This window comes from Castor canadensis, chromosome 5 (assembly GCF_047511655.1).
Source record: "Castor canadensis chromosome 5, mCasCan1.hap1v2, whole genome shotgun sequence".
NCBI classification, from domain to species: domain Eukaryota; kingdom Metazoa; phylum Chordata; class Mammalia; order Rodentia; family Castoridae; genus Castor; species Castor canadensis.
Window position 1 is genome coordinate 42,536,447 of NC_133390.1, and position 19,789 is coordinate 42,556,235.

General features: G+C 35.1%; 1 non-coding gene across 1 annotated transcript; it reads right to left on the reverse strand.

The window, feature by feature from the left end:
* Positions 1–204: 204 nt before the first annotated feature.
* Positions 205–394, reverse strand: LOC141423511 (U2 spliceosomal RNA). The gene has a single exon (XR_012448374.1). It is a non-coding gene; the product is annotated as a U2 spliceosomal RNA (small nuclear RNA).
* Between the last annotated feature and the right edge of the window lie 19,395 nt (positions 395–19,789).

The following is a 19,789-nucleotide window of genomic DNA, read 5'->3' on the forward strand; positions in this document are numbered from 1 at the left end:
TGTGGTGTGTGGTGTGTGGTGTGTGTGTGTGTGTGTATGTGTGTGGTGTGAGTGTGTATGTGTGTGTGTGGTGTGTGTGTGTGGTGTGTGTGTGTGTGTGTGTGGTGTGTGGTGTGTGGTGTGTGTGTGTGTGTGTATGTGTGTGGTGTGTGTGTGTATGTGTGTGTGTGGTGTGTGGTGTGTGTGGTGTGTGTGGTGTGTGTGTGTGTGTGTACCATTCCTGGAGGTACTGCAATGTCAGCTCAATGCGTGGAGTGGACAGAGCATGTTCCTATTCCATCTCCTGGCTCCAAAAATCCATTTAATTACTGTCGTCAGTTAGAGGACATATCAGATATTAAACTGATAAGAAGAGATACTACACTTGATCGTAGTCAAAAGGCCAAGAAGCAATAAAATTTAAATTCTTAATCATATCAAGTGGTCTATTGTCAGTGACAAGTGTGCTGCAGAGTAAACTTCAAATTCAACCTTCTACACTGTTCTTTGCAATGCTGAGTCTAGAAGTTTGTAAACCACATTGAATGTTTGCTATGCTGGCTCCTTGTTAGACTTTGTTAATAACGGGTGCTGGAAGATCCCGGAAGACTTAGAGGAGGTAAAAGGACTCGCTCGCTGCTCACTGTCAGCTTCCTATTCTTGTCCCAGTGGCTCCAGAAAGACATTTTCATGTCACCAGTGACACTTCTTCAGTGACCACAGTTAATTCCAATTTTCAGGTTTTCCCAACAAATCACTGATTCAGGCATTATTTCTTTCAGGATGATTTACTTACCTCAGTTATTATCACAAGCAATTCTACCAAGAGCTTTTTGCTTTTTTTTTTTTTTTCTCTAACTTGAGTCTGTGAGAAATCTCAAGAGAAGCATACTATCTCATAGCTCTCTCCCAAGAATTCTAAATAGGTTAGATAATCTTTCGTGATTACTGGAAAGAGAGTACCCAAATAATTAAAGTAAAATTTGTCTCAACACTGCAAGCCATGAGACCATGAGATCTTGAGGTATTATCTCAATACCTGTTTAAATGTGTCCATATAAAATATTATTAAATGATGTAATTAATTCAAAGTTGCATTAAGAAAAAGTCTCTTGAGACTTTCTGTGGGATTGGAAATTTTCCTTCACAGATGCAGCATAGAATACAGCAAAAACGTAAACCACTGAACTTGCATCTGCTTCTCCTGCTTTCAATATCAAAATCTTCACTTTTTTCATTCTTTCTTCCTGTTCTCTGTGTAATACTATAGATCTGTGTAAGTGTCCTTGACTAGGGATGATAGTGAGTAAAGGTAATAGCAACTTTACTCTCTTCAGAATGTGTTTTAATTTTTCATACAACTAGTGAAACAAATATTTTCAGCTTGTTATCATTTCATATCATTTCATAGGATATAGATACCCACAAATGTATACACGTGAGTAAATGTAAAAACAATAAAATTAAAAAACTAGATCCAGCAGAAGATATATAGAATGGCTTGAAGACCATGTTGATGAATTATTATAATCATATATTAATAACAGTAAAAATTTATGATAGCAAAAAAGATAAGTATTCAAACATTTTGAAACTTTTATTTTAAATATTTTAATCTTCTTGAAAAGTAGAAAAATTTAATAAATTCTGATAAGTCAATTTGACTGGGCCAAATTATTCTGGATATTTCGGCGAGGGTGTTGCAAGATTTGAAATGTGAATGATTGAGTAAAACAGATCATCCTCCATAATGTTGGTAGACCTCATGAAATTAGTTGAGGTCCTGAACAGAACAAAACACTGTCCTGCCCTAAGCAAGAGTGACTCCTATAGCACACAGACTTCAGATTTTTCTGACTTCAGCTATAACATTGGCCTTTCCCTGGTGCACCAGCCTGCATATTTTGGACTTTCCTGCCTCCATAATCATGAGGAGTCAATTCTATAAGCTCAATCTCTCTTTTTCTTCTTTCTCTCTCTCTGTCTCCCTCTCTTAAATACATAAATATGTACATATACACATCATAATATCAATAACTGGCAATTACTGTATTATTTATTTTACATTTAATAACCTTGAATAAATGTAAATGTTTTTATTCAGCTACTCTCCATAATCCATAAAGTAATATTTTCCTACATAAGAAAACACCATTGTTGCACATCACAATAACTCTTTGTATTATTTTGTACTTACTCCATATTGAAATACTCCAAAAAATGTCATGTTTGAACAAAATGCCAACAAAGAATTGTGTGTTGTGTAAAGATATGATGACACATAACGTTATATAGGTGATGCCACAAACCTTACACTGCATCACAATAAAAAATCCACAAAGTCTGGTGACTGCTCTAGTAGTCATGCTAACATTGAGCTCTTTTAAGAGAGTGGCAGACAGATCCCTCCTTTGTAAAGTTGTATCTCACTATCACCATTGTGATATTTTGGCATCCTGTGACTATCATAGGAATTTTTCATTTCATTATTTTTATCATCTATTAATGATTACTGTGTGAGTCAGGTATTTTATTCACGTACAAAAAGTTAAAGAATAGCCAATGATAATTCATTGTAATATTACAAAAGAGCCCATTCTATTCTCCATTTCTCTCTAATTTTGTTCAATTCTAAACACAGTAGCATGGAATTCAGGGTTGTCGAGGCTAGATAATTAATTATTCTGGAATGGAAGACAAACTCATTTAAGATTTGGCTTGTGTAGGATGAGGAGAGTCTAAAAGATTAGTAAAAGGATTATCAATGTTCTAAAGTCCCGAACCTCATATCATTTTATAGTTATTTTCAAATAATTTAAAAATAATTAGTTATTGGAAATACAATATATGGAATTTTCTGATAAAATGAGGAACCAATAATGAATAGATTTTGCTTTGCAATGCAAACCAAAGAGCTAATGGCTTTTATTTCTGTAAAAAAACCTAACGAATTGACATCAAGTGCATATAACCAGCTAAATTAATACTGTTTTTACTTATTGCCATGCATTTTTGTAAAGTGTTAGAAATCTTAACCTACTTTTCCTTCAATTTATTTCTCACATTCACTTAGAATGGAGGTTCTAAAAGAGTAAGTTTTGCATCATTGACATTAGACTTTTACTATTTTCTTATCACTGCTTATCTTTTGTATATGCAAATTTACTTTCAACTTTACCAAGTCTGTGAAGAAGGAACACCCACTGAGCAAGAGTGGAAGTGATATTCCAGTTCAGGGACATAGGGAACTTAGAAATTAACATCCTGATAGGGACAGAAGATGCTGAAGCAATACTGGACAGAAGCCAGGTCTCAGTCTTTGGTCTGTACTAAGAGAGTGTGGAGATTTAACGAAGATCCCAGTAGACTTTTGAACTCAGAATACTTACTCAAACTCGTGAACCCTTTGAGGTTGACTCATTGCTAATATTTTTCCATTTTAGAGTAAGATTTCCCGCTGACACTCACCGACACAACCTCAATGTGGATAAGAGGAAAAGGAAATTCAAGATCACTGAGCTCTCATAAAATGACTTATTTATTGTTTTTACTAAATTCCTCAGACATGCTTTGTGGGTTTATTATTATTATTGTTATTAGATTTTTAAGTTCTATTTTCCATCTTGTGGCCCAAATCTTCCTAGAAAAATCCTGAACAACAGGGACAGCTGTTAAAAGAATGAGCTCACTAATTAGTTTCATATTGAGAAAATAAATAGTGTAAAAAGTAACTTACCTTACTGTTTATTTCTTAAGGGATGGTGTGGAAAGTGTCCACTCATGACTTAATTGCAATAAAATAAACAAGATTCAATTTATGTGCTTTGGTTGACAAATGTTCTAAGAGAAGAACTGTTCCCAATTAAAATAAGAACCTGTCTTTGTAAGCTTGGTTATTATCTATTTTCCTATCTATTTATTTGTCTTTGTAGTCTGAGAGAAGTTCAGTGGTGAATCAATTAGCCTCTAAAATCCAGGTGGTATGCAACAATCTGCCCCTTCAAATATACCAGGATTTAGTCCACATGTTATTCCTTCATGGGAAACAATATATAACACAGCCTCTACCAAGTAAAGATAATCTCAATAAGCGTCTCATGCACTAATGTTATCACACTTTCTTTCTAATAATGCGGTTTATTCATTTCACTTGTTCTAAAAATGTCATGTTGCCTTCTTTTAAAAATGTACCCATTTTTTTCTTTTGTTTCAGTTTTTTTTCTCACTAAAAACTTACTTGGGACCCATTCACCATCTTCTTTTCTCTGATTTGCCCTTTTGTGAATGGAAATGTCTGTCTTATGCCTATCCCACCATTATATTTTGGAAGCACATAATTTGTCTAGTTTCCCATGTTGATACGTGGAGAAAAAACTTGCCTACAGGTGACTCATACCTTGAATTTATGCTAGAATGATCTAATATCCTAGGAGGCTATTGAGATCCACTGTATATTAATCAGGGTTATCCAGAGAAACAAAACCAATAGGATATATAGAACTCTATTGAAAAGAGATTCATTGTAAGAATTGACTCACGTGATTATCCATGTCAAGCAATCTCCTGATGTGCCAACTACAAGCAGAGAACCAAGAAAGTTGGTAGCATAATCTGTCCAAGTCCAAAGCTCTGACAACCAAGAGAGCAAATGGTATAACTCCCACCATGAAGTTAAGGTCTCAGAGACTAGGGGAGTGCTCAATAAACACCACAGACTGAGGGCCAATCCATTGTTCAGATATCCAAGCACAGAAGATGGATGTCCCATCTCAAGAAGACAGAAAATTCACCTTCTTCCGCATTTTTATTCTGTTTGGGCCCTAAAATAATTGGTTGATACCTACCTATTTTGATGAGGATAGATTTTGGTTTTTGGTGGTACTGGGGTTTGAACTGAGGGCCTCCTACTTACTAGACAGGTACTCAGTCACTTGAGTCATTCTTCCAGCCATTTTTTGCTTTACTCATTTTTCAGGTAAGGTCTGGTGTTTTTGCTCAGGGCAGTCTCAGAGTGGGATCCTCCTACGTACAGTCTCCTGTATAGCTAGGATCACAAGTATGTGCCACCATACCCAACTTACTGATTGAGATGGAGTCTCCCTAACTTTTTGCCTGGGCTGGCTACCTCCCTATTAGCTGGAATTATAGGCATGAGCCACTGTGCCTGGTATGAGAGTGGATCATCTTTATTCATTTTACTACTTCAAATGCTAAATCTCTAGCCAGGTGCTGGGTGGCTCATGCCTGTAATCCTAGCTACTCAGAAAGTAAAGATCACAGGAGGATCACAGCCCCAGGCAAATAGTTCATGAAACCCTATCTTGAAAAAACTCATCACAAAAAAAGGCTGGCAAAATGGTTCAAACAATAAGAGTGCCTGCCTAGCAAGTGTGAGGCCATGGGTTCAAACACTAGTGCTACCAACCAAAAATAATTCCTAATCTCTTTCAAAGTGCCCTCACAGACACACCCAGAAATAATGTTTTACCAGCTATCTATGCATTTCTTAGCCTGGTTAACAAGCTGCCATGTTAGCTCTAAGCAAGCCAAGCACATTTTAGGGGCAAACTCCTGTATTAACATACCTTCAAAGTGTCCTTTCCTTTAATTCCAGCAAAAACTTTATGATGCAAGCTGAGCCTCCTCAGATCATTCCTGTCTGATAGTTATGGGCTCTCTCAATAAAATTCCCATACTTCCTTTGATCAGGAAAGACATTGCTTTGGAAATAATTCCTTTCCTCTCCTTCCCTGCTGCAGATAAATATTTGCCCAATCTTATTTCTTGGCCATACTTGTTTTGGATTTATCCTCCTGAAAATGCTAATCCATTCTGCTCCATTACAGACACACAAAATTAACCATAACAGGGTAGATGCATTGCACTGGAGACAAACATGAATATTAGCAGTTAGAAGGCCGGAATGTCAAGGACTGAATTGTATCACTCTAATATTTGTAAGTTGAAATCCTAAACTCCAAAGTGACTATATTTAGAAATAGAACATGTAAGGAGATATTAGGGTCAGTGAGGTCATAAATGTGGGGGCCTGTGATGGTTAATCTTGATTATCAGTCTGATGAAAATAAAAAGGACATTAGGGAGGCACACTTTTGGGTGTGTCTGTGAGGGTGTTGCCCTAATTGTGGGTAGCACCATCCAATAGGCTAGGGGCTGTAATGGAACAAAATGGGAAAGAAGGAAGAAGCCACCAATGCAGGCACACTATTTCTCTGCTTCCTTGCCACCATGAGGTCAGCAACTTTATACACCAGGCCTTCCTTCCATAATGATGTTCTGCCTCACCAAGGCCCAGAACCAACAGAGCCAGTCAACCATGAGCTGAGACCATGAACCAAATAAACCTTGCCACCTTTAAATTATTTCTCTCAGGTGTTTGTCACAGCGACTAACACAGTCCCTAATTGAACAGGACTGGTGTCCTTTAAGTGAAGGGAAAACACACCAGGCATATGTGCAGAAAGCCCTTGCAAGGGCCCTGGAAGAAGCCGAGGGTTGAGATCCTCAGTTGTAACTATAAATCTGTATGTTCTTCCTTTCAATTCTGCTAGTTTATCTAATGCGCAGTCTACTGACCAAACTGGTTTCTTCTGTTCATCCTAAGTAAATTGTATGTGTGTAAGGAATAACAAACTGGCAGCTTTTTACATGACTGGAACAGTTCATATCTGAAGATGAATGCCATTGTTACAATTTAAACCAAGGTGATTTTATTGCATGACAATCTATAACATTCAGTTGAATTGACCCTGACAAATGAGAACAGTAAGTTTTTAATTCACTTATTCTGTAACTGAAATGTTTCTTGTTTCATAAGCTATTTCCTTTGTTCATTTGGCCCAGGATGATATTCAATCACTTATTTTTATAAAATTCTTAAATTTGTATAGTTGTGTCTTGTCCTAGTATACTTATCAGGAGGGTATGAAATGATCTTTGAAAAGTATGCTAATTTACTTCAATGGCTGAAAGTGTTGTAAAACTAAAACACTATTTCATAAATTCTTGACTAGTGTGCTTTCCTAGGCATTTTCTTCTAAATTTTTATTATATAAAAAAGTTGATGATAATATCTTGAGAGAAAAGAAAGTTGAAATTATAATCAGTGCTAAAATTATAATCAGTGGGAATTAGAGTATAAGGAAATGAAAATGAGATGCTGTTTGGAAAGAAGACAGAATTTGATGACACACGAACCCATTATCTTAACATTTGGAGATTGCTACCAAAGACAATATACAGAAAACAAAAAAAAGGTACATTATCAAATAGTACAATATTAATTTATTTATGTTTATAAGGAGCAATAAATTGTATCCAACTGTGTCAAAAAATTAGATAGATTTGCAAATAAATTCAGGTTTGTGTTTGTAAACATAAGATGTGGATATAAAGAAGGTTCCCTCTATATGATTCATACTCTTACGTGTCCTTATCTCCTCTTCATATCAAAATTGTGATTTTTTTTTAAGATCCTATAGTTTACAGGATAAACAGAATAATCTCTAATCTAAGGTATAGTTTATTTTCCTTCCTTTATTGGAAAAACATAATGATTCCCATGGCTTGCTGAGCCTTATCTATAGTTTCATTATCTTTGTTTATTTCGATATTCAATTGTCAACTTGAGGATGACTGTAAGATACAAGCTAGAAAGAGTTTTTCATTTTGATACCAAGAACTCATTAGGATTAACAAGCTAATGTTTATCACATTATGCTGAACACCCAAGTGTGTAGTTCTGCTTTAATACAAAGGATTATCTGGTAAGCCAAATTTTCAGAAGTGAACAGCATGGTAAACCAAAATTCATCTACTTTTAGGAATTAGGTAATTATATAAAATTAATGGAAAGAAATTATAATTAGTGAATGCATAGTACTTACACAATAATCAGTTAACACTTGAAAAATAATTAACTTTCCTAATGACCATTTTCAACAAAATTAATGTAGTTTGCATGAGTAGGTGGTGACAACTAAAATACTAATAGCTCCTCATTACAGCACTGCCACAGGGGGTAGAAAGAATATGTTGAGAGCAAATCTTCATGCTTTTCATTAGTATACTCCTCATGATTGCTTTGCTGAGGAAGAATAAGTCGCCTCCAAGAAATTTAGCTTGGTCAAATTTAAGTAATAAAAATTATTCATCTATGTATCATATACATGTATATAACATATACATATATAAACACTGCATTTAAATGTTATTCATCTCAAAGAACTAATTTTTAAACTATCTCAGTACAACTGACACTTGCTCTTTCCTTCTTATATCTAGTCACCATTTTGAATATATTTTTCCTTTGACCTATTTCAATCTTTCCATTTCACAAGCTCCCATCACTACATATCTGACTTTTCTAGATATCTTGCTTCCATTATTAATTTCTAAGTTTAATCTTATACAAAGTTAAAAAGCTTTCTTTTTTTGTAACACATGGTTCACAACCAGGTCCAACCCTATTCAAAAAATTTCACTGGGTCACATTACCTATATGTTGAAACCCAAACAATTCAGGACAACCATCTGATCAGAATACAACCCAGCGTCCTTCTCAAATCTCATTTCACTTTTCTGTCCCTGCATTTTAAATCTCCCTTGAATGAATAAGTGGATATTTTATTTTCTTAAATTTAATAATTCAGATATCCAATGATGACCATATTCAAAATATTCAAGTTGTCAGCTATTAATTATAATAATCTTTCGAGCTATCCTAAGCTTTCTCATTAAAAAAGACTTTATATGCTGGATCTTTCTCTAGAAGTCAGATAAATAACTAGTTACTCACTAACATCAGAAGAACAGAGTCCTGGTCAAGGAAGCTATAAGCTAAAACTCTCCCTGTTGTGAGTGAGTCCACCTGCTTCTAAGTGCTCTGCAATTGTTGCCAACTCTTTCTAAGATAGTTGAGTATGTGCAGTGGGAATGTTTCTTCTTTCTTTCATCTTTGACTTCTAGACATTTTTTTCAGGATCTTACCAATTGCATGTCCCTGGACTTAGCTGTTATAGACTCACATAGACTGTTTTTGGCTGAGTATCTATCAGGAGTCTTTTGGTAAAAGAAATGTTGCTAGACTATAAGGGGAAAAACAACATAGGCAAAATAAGCTCATCTAACAGTATTGTCGTAAAGTCTATTGGAAAGCAGCACTGAGAAAAGAGGGAAATCATATTAAGAAGAGATGAATTTCCTGACAAGGTGAAAAGGACAAAGACAAGGAATTCACTTTCATGTAATATTAGATCCAGGGGTCATTTAGTTCAAAAACCTTGTCTTGAAAGGAACTCCAAAAACATAGACCAACTGTCATAATATTCTGCAGTGAGTGCTACAACTGAAAATAATGAATGTTCTTGTTACTGGTTGGCCCACCATTTTTTTCCACTAATCCACACTCTAGATCAGGGATTTCCAAAGTGGAACGCATGCACCCCAGGATGTAAGTAAACCAAATCAACACACCAAGTGTTAACATTTCTAATTATTTGTACTTTCATATTTAAAAAGAGAAAAAGAAATAAGTAATTATGCTTTACTAGATTTTAATATACAAGTTGAGTCTTCATTAGAGCAATGAAAATAGCACATGTTCATATCTGTACAATATTCAGGATGTCTTGAAGAAAGAGCAGGACAAGTACAATTAATAAAAATGCTACAGAAACAACATCAATGAACATCTGTCCACAGCTAGTCACAAAACTCTAACATCCTAAATGTACATTGTGCCTTATAATGCTGGTTAACAATGATGGTGCTTGCATACATTATAAGTGAATTAATGAATTCTGGTTAAAAACAAAAATATTTGGAGAACTCTGATTATATCAAGGAGTTGGATATCAAATAACAAAAGGCAGAAAATACTGGTGACAACTCAACTATCCATAAGCTGGAAGTGGATAAGCAACTTGTTGTCTATGTTTACATATGAATACTGACATAGAATTTTAAATGATGGAATTATGGATAGAATAAACAACATAAATAAATCTCCAAAATGCTGAGAGAAAGAACCTAGATCAAAAAAATAAGTTAAGCAAATTATTTCATTTGCTTGAAATTTAGGCTGAAATTTTATTGCCATTGTTGAGACAAAGTCTTGCTATATAGTCCAGACTGGCCTTGAACTTGTGATCCTCCTGCCTCAGCCTCCTAAGTGCTGGGATTTATAGGTGTGCACCACCAGGCCTACTGTTTAGGTCTAAACTCTAACATGATGGGAATTATGATAATGTTAGTAAAGGCTGAGAAACAATTGAAAAGAGGAGTAAGAAGACTTTTTTAGGATTATGAAAATGTTCTATGTCTTGTTTTGGATATTGGTGACAAAGGTACCTACATTTTTCAAAATTCACTAAATGGTACATTTGACATTTACACATTTCACTGTGCATAAAATTTGCTGCAGTTGAAAATGCTAAAAATACATTTAAATAAATAGCATCAGGTGGAATTTGTTCCACATTTATCTGAAGCTATCTTGTTCCAGCTCCTTTTATATATCATCATTTTCATTCTTATGTCTACCTTTCCTCCTAAGCAGTAAACTTAATGGCAGTAAATATTCTGTCTTATTTATTATTCTTTTATTTTGCCTTATATAGCATATCCATGGGAATGATTCAGGGTAGGTGTTGTTGAATAAATGAAAAAGGTACTAAATTTTTATTTACTTGTTGTTTAATATCCTTTTAATTAGTGAGCAGTTCTCCACAACAGCTCCAGAAGGAAACTTTTCATTGTTCCTAGAATAATAGCAAATAAATTTCTCCAGGTCCCTGAAAACATCTTGGGTTTAAGTCAGTCAATTTTCAATAAGTCCAGATGGATAGGCTTCTTACTTCCTGTGGGATCTTAAGTAAATCACCAAACCTCTCTGGACTCATTTTCTCAGCTATGTAAATGGAGATAATAAGACTCAACACCAAAGTTGTTTAGGATTAAGTGAAGTGAGAAGACAGTGTCACACAGTATGACACATATAATAAGCATGCCATAAATGTTAGCTTTATTTCTCCATCCTATAAAAATGTGCGCCTTGCTCCTCTAGTCATCAAAATAATACAGCCTACTGTTTTTCTCAAACTTTAAACATGTGTACAGATGGCCAAAGAAATTGAATAATTAAGCTCTTATTCTGAATAATTTAAGATTGCCAAGCGACCTCCCCCAGTACTCTGTTTTTAATTTGGTGCCACTGGGTAAGTGGAAGTGTTAAGACCCACACCTTTTGCGGCTTGTGTGTCAAAACTCTCTTTTAAACCCGCTAGGAACTTCCTCCCAGATCATGCCATGACTCTTTCAGGCTGTGACAATTTACTCAGACAGCTCCTTGTAGAATTCAATTTTATGAGACTGCTGAAATTCCTAAGGAGCTTCTCTCCCTCCACTTTACTGCCTGCCTTACCCAAGAATGTAGTGTCAGTTGTTTTCTGCTAAGGCCCTCACGACACATTCCATTAAAAGGCGGGGGGGAGGGGGGGAGGACTTAAACCCGTGGGGTGAAAGCCAGTAGTTTATATTTGTTCTGTTCCCTACAAATATCTTGTTAAACATAAAATAGGCAGTGTTTTTACTTATAAGTAATAAAACTGAATTCTAACTGAGAAAAGTTATTCTAGACACAACCCATGAGCCATCATCTGAAATTAACAAGTCTCTGACAAGTCCTTTCTGATACTTCAGGCATCTCACAGCTAAGCCTACAGATTGCACATATAATGAACCCTGAAATTTTAGCTCTTATCAAGTGATACTACCAACTCCTTAATATATATAATACACACAAACAATGTGTGTGATTTTAAGAAAGGTATGAAATTGGAAATGTCCCTTAACAAGAAAATAGATTTCAGTAATTTAATATAGACCATTTCCCCTGAATCCTTTTGTATCTACTCTGTTTTCTAATTTAAATAAGAAAATAACTAATTTAATTCAATTGACTTCAATAGAAAGATGGTATTTACTTAAGACAAAAGGATATTTTTGCTGGCCACACTGGTAGTAGATCCACACAACCTCACATGAATGCCAAGCTGCAGTGTCTAGTGAAATTAAATGGCCAGAACTGTTCCTCTCCCATATATAATGCTTTCAAATGGGTATTGAATGAAATTAACTTCAATCCTTTAGCCACAATGGATATCTGTAATAATCAGTGCAATAGCCAAGACAAGCATTGGAACAGTATAAAACTGAGGTCAAACACTTGTAGAGGAGTTCAGCTTGAAAATCTACCCAGTAAAGATGCTATTATTGGTCACATATAAGAGGAGGGTAAAAGAAGGAAGTTAAGAAGGTGAATATGGTTGATGTACTTTCTATAGAAGAATGAATACTGAATTTTAAAACCAGTTGAAACCACCATAAGAAAGGGACTAAGGTAGAAAGAAGAAAAATAGAGGAGATGAATCAAATCAGGCTATAATGCACATAAGCTTGGAAGTCCCACAAGGAAAGTCCCTGTGTAGCTATTTTAAACAAGCAAAATGTCATTTTTTTTTTTTGTCTTATAAAATTGGAAAACAGGAAGGTGGAACAGGTCCTGTCCTGGGAGGTTGGTACCAGTGGGATGGAGGAAGAGGTGGGAAAATGGTGAAGGAGGGTAAATATGTTGCAGATACTGTATAGACATGTATATAAATGGAAAAATGAGACCTGTTGAAACTGTTCCAGGAATGGGGGAGGAGGGTGCTGACAAGAATGGTAGAGGGTCTAAATTTAAGTACAAAATTTTTGATATATTGTAAAAATTTTGTAAATACCACAATATACCCTCTACACAGCACAATTTTAAAAAGCAAAAAAAAAAAAAAGAAACTTCTCTTCAATTTAGGCCACAGACCAATCCTAATCATTACTCTGTTCCACCAACAAAAGCAGAAACAAGAAAAATACAAATGTAACCCTAACAAAAATATGAAAAATACAAAATTATAGCCAAATTTCCTAAATAGACTCTTAGAAGACTATAGAGAAGATCTTATCAAGATGAAAGTTGGTACTAATTAAATATATAAGGCTTTTTATCTTAGCATGACTAGTCATAATTTTGCTTTCTCAGCAATGTAAACCCTGATGCAGTTTGCAAGAATGTCTTACACTTTTCCATAATATATGGTATCCCATTCATAATTCAAATCTAATTATATCCAGTCATAAAAAGATTCATGATATTGTAAGTATTACAATATCATGCTATCACTCTATTTCTGTTAAAGGTACGTGATTTCCTATATTTCACTAATATTTGAAACTAAATATATTCTGATTTTTTTAGTATTGATTTTCTGATTTTAGCCTTCATTCTTTTGCAGTAATTTGAAAACAGGGCTGTGTTACACTGTTTCATGCATTGTTTTCATCTTTGTTATAGCTTGGATTTGGAATGTTCACCAAAGACTCATATATTGAAGACTTGGTCCGCAGTGCAGCAATGTTCAGAAGTAGGTCTTTGGGGATGTGATTAGATTATGAACCCATTGATAGGTTCATAATTGGATGTGCTATCAGATGAAAAATTAGGAAATGGGACCTGAAGGGAATGGCCCTTAGGGCACACCCTTTTATACTCTCTCTCTCTCTCTCTGTTTCTCTCTCTCTCTCTCTTTCTCTCTCTCTCTTTCTCAACCACCATGAGATGAGCAACTTTGCTTTACCACGTGCTCCCCACCATGACAGCCCAGAAACATCCATTGGAGTTAGGTGACTATGGACTCTGAAACTGTGAGCCAAATAAGTCATTTCTCCTTTAAGATGTTTATCACAGGCATTTGAGAGAAAAAAATCTGTCAGGGCAGGGGAGGAAATGGAGAGATATAGGTCACAGACTGTAAGTAGCAGAGATGTAAGATAAACAAGTATAGATAACTAATAATCATACTTGGAATGAGTAAGTTTAGCTATGTTTGCCACAAAAATAACAAAAAGGAAGGATATGATGAATATATTAATTAACTTCACTGCAATAACCATTTTACTATCTATATGTATCCCATAACACCTTATTGTATACCTAAAATAAAAATAATAAAATTTATCATTCTTAAAATGGTAAATCTTCTTTATGCTTGATAGTTCTGTCTCCCTTTTATTTTTTGTTCCCTAAACCCTTCCATACATTGACACTGCTCTCCATAAAATTTTAAGTTCTATGGAGGTACAATTTTTCAACACTTTGTGCTATAATTACTATTTGTCTAAGCACAAAAATAATTTTAATTCACCACTTTGGGGCTGGCATCTCATAATAAAATGCAGAATTTCCACCTTGAAGTTCATCTTTCAAAGAATAAATATTTTTATTTGAAGTAAAATTACATTTCTTTTTAAAAATTTTTTTCATGCCTTTATTGTCTGAGCCATAGAATGTAGATATTAGTGTTGAAAACATAGGATAAAATGAGTCTAATCCATACAGAGGCTTAGAGTAATCTCTGGAACATAATAAGCACTCAATATATGAAATAGTGAGAGTTATTAGTAGCCTATAAGGACATTCTCTAGGACAGATGAAGATTGAGGCTCCAGACTGGGAATGTTGGTTACTTCCTAGATACAAATGAAGATACAAGTTGTTTGCAACCAGCCATCAGAGTTCTAAGCCAGACACCAAACACAGTCTACAGCTGTACTACCCTGAATGCACAATCTTGTCTACTCCCAGCACCACACTCAGTTACTTGGTGTCCTTAGGAAGGTTCCTAACCTCTCTGTGAAATTTCCTCACCTGAAGAAAATTCTGAATCGCATAGAATGTGATTTTTTAGTAATCCCATTATTATCATTAATTCCATACCATATTAATATTTTAAAGGAATTATTTATCTTGGGAAAGCATACCATTCAATGAGTTTTTCTGTAGCTGACAAAAAAAATAGGGCAAATTGTATTTGGTAACAGACTTGTTAGTGAAGGCTCCTTTTTTTGGTTTATTTTTGGCAGTACTGGGGTTTGAATTCAGGGTCTCATGCTTGCTAGGTAGGTGCTCTACCACTTGAACCACTCCAACAGCAGCTAAGGCATCTTCTAACTGCTAGACTGCCTTCCTGTGTTTCTTTGCCTTAATGTTGGAGAGTACTTTTCCCCAGAACACATAGTTTTCCCAGTCTCCCTCAATCAAAGCAGTCCCTCAAGGAGATCTTTCCTTTTTCTCACAACCTAGTGTTTATGAGAATAAGTTCATGCAGATCTTTTTATCCTTAGCTTCTCTGTGAGATTTATGGATTTATGCAGTGGTAGAACAGCTGCTTCACAAGCATGAGGCCCTGAGTTCAAACCCTGGTACCATCAAAATAAAATTATATTTCTTAAGAGTGTTCCAAATTATTGTTCCAAAATGTGATAGTAACTCAAAATGCAAGGCAGCCAACAGAAAATACATATTTTTTTCTGAAGGAGTCCTTATCTAAAGAACAAAAGACCACCAGCTTAATAACTTTTATATAACCCTATCCTAAATACTTTAAAAAATATACTCTTATTTTGAAGTGGAATACATAGTTCTCCTTAATAAAGTAAGGAGAACTTTTACATAGTGTCAAGAAAATAATGTATCTAAAATACTGAATGTGTATTTCAACCACCAGGAATAACTCACTAAAGTAGAACTGAGCAAAAAAACAAAAACAAAAACAAAAAACCCACAGAGAGCCAACACAGAATATAGAAAGGCAATAGAACAATAAAATCTAAGATTTATATAAGACTTTTACTTCCATATAGAAGAAAAAAGTGAATACAGACTTCAGGAGCTCCAAATTATGGAACAAAGTAAATTTGACTAGAGCATGAGAGATAGACATACAAAAATTCATGAAAGAAAGAGATGCCAGAAAAATAAATGTATTTTTTTGTATAAGATTCTTATTTTTCTCTTTGATAAATACCTCAACACTCCATTGTGTTTGATTTTGTCATTTCTATCTAGGAGTAAGAAATTTTTAAAAAGAGGAAAAGCATGCACCAAGAAATTTCTCCTTAGCTAAATTTTAAGGAGGAAATTTACAGAATCTGGGAATTGAGGGGAGGAATGTGTTTATGAAGTAGTAGCTGGATTCAAAGAGGTTCAGTCAGCCTGTTTGATCATTTCCAGTAATGAATGACATATCACTCACTGCTAGACCTGCAAAGCCTGCAGCCCTCCTGGGTAACCATCTGAGTATTGAACTCAATGACCCTCCATGATTCTCAAATACTACAGTAGATCAATTGCATTTTAGCATTTGCACAGCTGGTTATTTGGTTAAATGTGGGCAATTCCCCAAGTCCTCATTTGATTTGGAATGTATCTGTTCACTTAAAGCATGCTGCAATGTATTGCTTCAGATAGTGTATTTGTAATAAGGGAATTAGTTCAGCCACCCCGTGCTCCCGCAAATAAGATAGCTCTCCTGGAGGCATGGGTTCTTTGGTCAAATTTTAAGTGCTATCTGAAAATGTTATGTTTAAACAAAGAAGCTATGTAGATTAGTAAGAGAATAATTAATGTTGCCTGAATTTTAGTGCAAGTAAAAATCAACTCCCTGGAAGAACTGGGTCATCAAATAGTAGAAAAATTGCTCATACAATCTACAACGATTAGTAAAACAGATTACGAGACTTGTTACCAATTAAGAGTTGATTTATGGCATTTTAAGTTTATCAAAGACCTTTAAATTCTATTATCTTAAAAAAAAATATATATATATATATATACACACACACACACACACACACACACACACACACACACACATGTTTTAATCCTTTTAGGTGAGGATTATCTCCAACCAATCAAGGAGGAAATCAAAAGCAAACTGTTCTGTTTCCCTTAGAAAGGAAAAGTGATGAGATTATTGAATCTTTTTAATCTCACCAACCCTCCACAGCTGAACCAATCAGTCAGCCACAAGACTTTGATGCTGCTGCTGCAGCAACTTAACAACTTGCTCCCTGACCCCAGTCTATGCTTTTTCAAACAGTGGTAGCAATATCTTCTTTCTCATTTGCTTTAATGTCAGAGCCTTTCTTTGGAGAAAAATTGTTAGATAATTCATTTATTTAATTTTTCTTAGAATGCACTATCTAGATGTTTATCAGCAATCTCTCCAGGCCTCAGTATCTCCCTCTCTAAAAAGGAATGATCTAAAATCTGAGTCCAAACTCTGCAAGAAATAAGACTTACTGCATATAAATACAGGGCACATCACCGGCAGTAAGAACATATTCCAAGGATGTTAGCTTATTATCAATTGTCCTCCTAAAAGACAAAGAGGTAGGCTAAAAATCCCCCAAAGGAACTGTCAGCTTAATAGTTAAAGGCAGGACAAAAGAAGAACAAAAGAGAAGATATAAGAACATCAAAGGCCAATAATACTTTAATTCTTTTTAATTCATGGCAATCTATCTGCTTGGTGCTCTTCCTAGTTTTACTAAAAGAATAAAAGTCAAGTTGATTCTCTTTCCATCCCTTTTATCTTGTAGAGAACTTTCTATGTATTTCAAGCAGAGGTTACAGAAATAGTCCATTTCTGTACATAGTGGGAATTGGCTAATCTTATGATATTTTTATTCTGTTATGTCTTCAGCATCTGAAATAATTAGCAAGGACAAAGGAGTGGGAGGTGGTAGCCAGGAGTGGTCTTCGAGTAATGAAAAGCCTTACATATTTGAAAAGCCTTACAGAATTGACAAAACTATACCTAAAATAACTCTAAAAAATCTGAAGTGCATAAAGATATATGCATGGATGAATCTTTTTGTATTTTTAGATGCTTCAGAATCCATTCTTTAAAAATGAATAAAAATAAACAGGCATATAGTTGCACGACTATGAACTTAAGAAGAATATAAGTTGAAGAAGCTCTCTCTAGAATCATGTAATTGTTTTTGTTTTTCCATTTCTAGAAAAGTCTAGAAATTAGTTTTGTTTCCTTTGCAAAATAAGTGAAAAAGAAACAGACAGCAGAGAAGCTGGAAATCACCTCAAGGAGTTAATGAGGGTGTAAGAGATGGAAGGGAGGCAGGGCTGGGTAACTGCTACAGCTGGGGATCGTTAATAGCAATCAAGGGCCACTATAAACAAATCAGCAGGAAATAGAGAGGCTCTACATTTTCCTGGCTTAGTAGCAGGAGCCATCTGGACAGGGAATTTGGCTTAAAATCCTCATAAGGGAACTTGGTTGTTTTTCTCCTTTTTTTTAACCAACACAGCATAGTAGATCACTGAAGTAAATAAATTAAACCTGCTTATGCTATCACACATCAAACTAATATCACAAAACATAAAAATCCACAATGGATTATAACTAACTTAACAACATTAAATGAAGAATTTTACAGCTAGGGAAAAGAGAGTATAGTTTTAAGAGAAGCCAGAGAAAGTTAAACAAAGAAAAGAGAGGAAAGTTATTGGCTTACAATAAATGTATGTTGTATTCTCCAGAGTTTCAAAAGAAATCATTGGGTGTTTAATAGCATTCGAGTCAGCACAACTGGCCACCATGATCAAATCTATTTGAAAACATCTTGTAGGCAGTAATGGGCGGCGGGGTGGGGGAGGGGGGCTTCTAATGAGGATGGAAGTAAAGGGCAATGTTAGAGAACAGTTATTGAGCAGTTGGAGCCTTTCCCTCCAACAAAAGGAATAGCCAATCATTTTAAAAATACAGCAACCAAATGGTGCCTTTCACCAAAACCCTTAAACCTGCTTCTATAGTCACAGACCTCCATCATCTCTTCTCTACTTCCAAATGCTTTTACACCCAGACCAGAACCCAAGTTTTTTTTTTCTTTTTCTTTTTAAATTTTTAGCTTGGCATTTGCTTTACTTCTCTATGGCTCCCTACATTTTAATTTAAGAGGATGGAACATCTCACTGTCAAGGGGATAAATAAGCTGATCTCCTGAGGCAAAGGGGATTCTCCATCTGTGAATCAAAAGGGTTAATTAGTTGTCTCTCTTGACTGTCTGTTTTCAACTGTGGACTCTGTAATGGTGATTCTTGCAAACTTTGAATCTAATAAAATTTTTACTTCAGTTGAGTAATTTGATCCAAAGGGCTACTTCAAAGATGGGAAAGCCCATGGAATTGAGGTTAAAGAGCCAAAAATGGCAACTTAGATTTTGCATCCAAGTTATGCCCTCCATGGACAGCAATATATTTTATAGTTAAGAGCTAGGCTGAGGCAGGATGAAATCTTGGTCCTACCCATTAGTAGCCAAATAACTAGGCAAGATGTATGACCTCTCTGAGAATTTTATCATCTGAAAAGTGGAGAAAGTAGCATTCATTTCACAATTTTGCTGGAATATGTGAATGTGTGCCAAGTCCTTACCATAGTGCAAGGCATAAAGCACATGCTCAGAAAAGACAGCAGCTCTTATTATTTCTTAGAACTGCTCTTGCAAAACCTTGTGGCTTCCCTTCATTTTAGGCAGACTCTTGTTTGACTAGTATTCAATTGTAAGTTATAAATATTTTGCTGTGATCACTCTTCTCCCACTTTTTCATTTTTTTTTTTTTGTCAAGTGCATTACATGCACACATTTCCCACCAAATAAAGACGGAAATAATTTCTTGGGTTTTTGCTTTACTCTCCTGGGCAGCAATTATAATTTGCTTGGAACATAGTTTATTGGAACTCATCAAATACATTTCCCTATGGTGTCATTTCATACCACCTATCTAAATATTTTTCTGCTGATTCATTTATTTATTCCTCAGGAAAAAAAATAAAGAAATCCATAAGACAAGAAATATCATGACTTATCCAAAGGTCTTTTAAGAAAA